This window comes from Orycteropus afer, unplaced genomic scaffold (assembly GCF_000298275.1).
Source record: "Orycteropus afer afer isolate SDZICR_OR568_19922 unplaced genomic scaffold, OryAfe1.0 scaffold00488, whole genome shotgun sequence".
Taxonomy (NCBI): domain Eukaryota; kingdom Metazoa; phylum Chordata; class Mammalia; order Tubulidentata; family Orycteropodidae; genus Orycteropus; species Orycteropus afer.
The window spans coordinates 1,131,380-1,134,733 of NW_006922075.1; positions in this window are offsets into that span (position 1 = coordinate 1,131,380).

The following is a 3,354-nucleotide window of genomic DNA, read 5'->3' on the forward strand; positions in this document are numbered from 1 at the left end:
GAAGCTTAAGCTGGACTAGCCTTATTTGCAAGTGAAGGATCTGGTGCTGCTTTCAGATGTTTATCCTTTGTGTTTTAAAATTTTTTTCTTAAGCTTTAATCTTCTACCTTGTCTTAAAGTCAGCTGGTGTTTCTTGTTCATAGACTTTGGTACTTTGGTACGATGGTGCTTTGCAAGGATGTATTTATATTATAATGGCCAACATTTGGTCAGCCCTTGTCCACTATTCACTACCCTCTTTTTGTAAAATAAGTGCTTTAATTGTAAACTGTATAAAAATACCTTGTATAAACCCCCTTTTGATTATTACAATAAGCTGAGTTGTAACAAATGAAATGTTGATTTTTATAATAAAAGTGGAAAAATAAAAGTGTCATTTCCTTTCAGCAGGAAATAAAAACAGGAGGTGGTTGTGCTTTGCTGTGATAGAAATAAGACTACGATTAGGACAAAATAAAATGCACCTGCTATTTGCATTTCAAGTGAAATACTACTGCCTTGTGGGGGAGAGGTTTGAAAAGTTGCTGAGTTCTCTGTTGACAGTGATGGGGAAGGAAAACAGTTTGTGCTTTAGGACAGCTCTTGTTTTCTGTAAACTCCTGGACGGAGTCCTGATATGTACTCAGACACCCCCGCACACGGACACACTCCTCAGCCCTCCAAATTAGCTTCCAAAATGAACATTTCTTTTTCCAGTGCAGAGCCCAATATAATGTGATGATACTTTTCTCCATTATGTTAGATATGGTTAAAAACCAGTGGGAACTCAAAATTACCGGATCCCTGCTTGAGTCTTAGGTTCAGTACATAGGGAAGCTTGTGGTTTTATTTGCCAGTGTTGAGCTCAAACATCAGCAGGTTAGATAGAAACCAAGTTTTATTATACAGGTCTTAGGTACTCTAGAATAAGTAAGGCAAACTTAATCATGGCTTCTTTGGTGACATACCTCATTATTTTTCCTTTGGAGAAAATCACGTAAGTTGTGCCGTTCCCATTTTGAGTCAAAGAAAGGAAGGGCAGAAGCTTTCTGAGTGAGCAGAGAACTGTGATTGGTTTGCCTCATTTAGGACTGAGCTCGTGGATCAGAAAGACTCTGTGATTAGTTTTGAGTCCTCCTCTGCCTGTAGGTAGGTTTTCAACTAAATTTACAATTCTTTTCATTTTAATCCTTTGCCTGGTATATAGTTGTATTGTTTCTGTAAGTTTAATTCAAATGACAAATTACTCAGATCTCTGCTTCTATCCACTCCTTGGAAGGAAGGCTGGGCAATCTACTTCCATAGTGATTACCGCCTCGGAAACCCAAGGAGGGGTCGCTATGAGTCGAGTCCGACTTGATGGCACATGACAACAACTGCTTCTATCCATTAACAGCATTGGGCAATCTGCACAAATTTTTTGTTTTCTTTTGGCCACTAGAAAATTTTCCACCTAAACTTGCATTTGCAAACACTCAGATGGATTACCATATAAAATCCTACGTCCTCCCCAATGAAGGCTAATGTTCCTAACATTTGCCCACCCTACCTTTGCTCTACACCCAGCACTGTGATTTAAAAAAAAAGCAATTGGTTTTGCAAGACTGTAAATCTTTTATGGAAGTAGATTGCCTCATCTCCCTCCCGCAGAGTAGCTGGTGGATCTGAACCACCCACCTTCTGGTTAGCAATCAAATGGCCTACCCACTCTGCCACCAGAGCTCCACAGCACAGTGACAGGTGTCACATTTTTTTTCCCTCAAAATAATGACTAATGACCAAGCCTGACAAATTACCTATGTGAGTGCTGAGAAGGCATTGTAGTTTGGGAATCCACATTTCTGGGCCCATAGAGTCAGGATGACCCTGGCCATTTGCCCATAGGTGTACTTTTGGACCTTGAGCCTCTTGGGTGCTTATTTTCCTGTAAGTTCTGGTCAGAGAGTGGCCCAGTTAGCAGTTTAGAGGAGAGCAGCACATAGTAGGGAATATAAGTGAACACTTAGAAATTGCTGAAGAGCAAGCACTGTTCTAAGCACTTTATGTAAATAAACTCATTTGATCCAAACAGAAACCCTGCAAATAGATGGGGACTATTACTTATTTTAACCATAGGACACTCTTGGCAGCGGTCTTTATATTTATTTTACCAGCTACCAATCGTTACCACAAAGAATAACAAAGCCACAGAGATCTTGAGTAGTAGAAGAGTGGTCACTGAGAAGAGAGGGGAGAGTAGTGGGGTTGTGGTGGTTATGTTTGTGTGTCAGCTTGGCTGGGCCTGGTTGAGTGGCTGAGCAGCTGGATGTAGTATTACCCATGATGAGACTGGTAATCAACTCCATGTAAGGAGAAGCCTTGGGGAACAATCTCCAGCTTATGCATGCTTGAACCCTGCATGTAGCCCTGTCGTTTGTCAGCAGCCTGCCATGCTTTGCCTACCTTGCTTGAGACTTTGAATGGACTTGAACTAATGGCCTGCTGTGTGGTTTGGAAACATTGGGACTGTGCCTTTTTACTTGTCAACTTCGGGCTTGTCAGCCTCAGCAGCCAGCATCTGAGTGAAGAAAAGGCTCCCAAGGTCGAGGGCCTTTCACCCAGCCCCTAGAGACTGCCAGTTTGAACTTGGACTTAAAGCCTCTAAACTGTAAGAGAATAAACTCCTGTTTCTTAAAGCCATCCCACTTGTGGTATATTCTTGTCAGCGATACAAGGTAACCAGAACAGAGAGGAATAGGTTTCTGCCAGATGAAAGTGTTTGAAACTGCCAAAGGAATTTTCAGAGAGTCAAAATGACAGAATCATCACCAGCTCCTCCAACGAAAGGATGGAGCAGTAAACGGAAGTCTTGCAGCAACATCTACTTAAGTTCATTCAGCTCATGAATATTAACACTGTCCTAAAGGTAGGCTCGTGTAACAGTGCTTACATGAGATCATCCCAAATGTAGTTTGAAAAATGAATGGTACTAGGAACCAGAGTAAGCAGATGCAGACTTTATCATTTCACCCTCATAAAGTCAGCAAACATCTGTAACACACTTTAAAGAAGCCAATGGAGGTAGGATAAATGGTACTGTTTTCAACAGTTAGCAACGAGAACTACCCCTTGTCTTTGTAGCTATCCTCACGCATTGAATGGAGGGCCTGAAAAACATCAATGTCAAGGCCATGCTACTGCATTCTCTGAGCTGGAGACGAACAAGGCCACTCCTGGTGCCTCTTGATTCATGGGAACTCATTTTAATGATTTTGAAAACTTCAGTGCTCTATTGGCCTTGTACATTTTGATTTCTCCCACAGTCTATACTGAGACTGATGTACATGGGGCCACAGTTGGATAATGAGTATTCCAGATGACGAATCTTCTGATGTT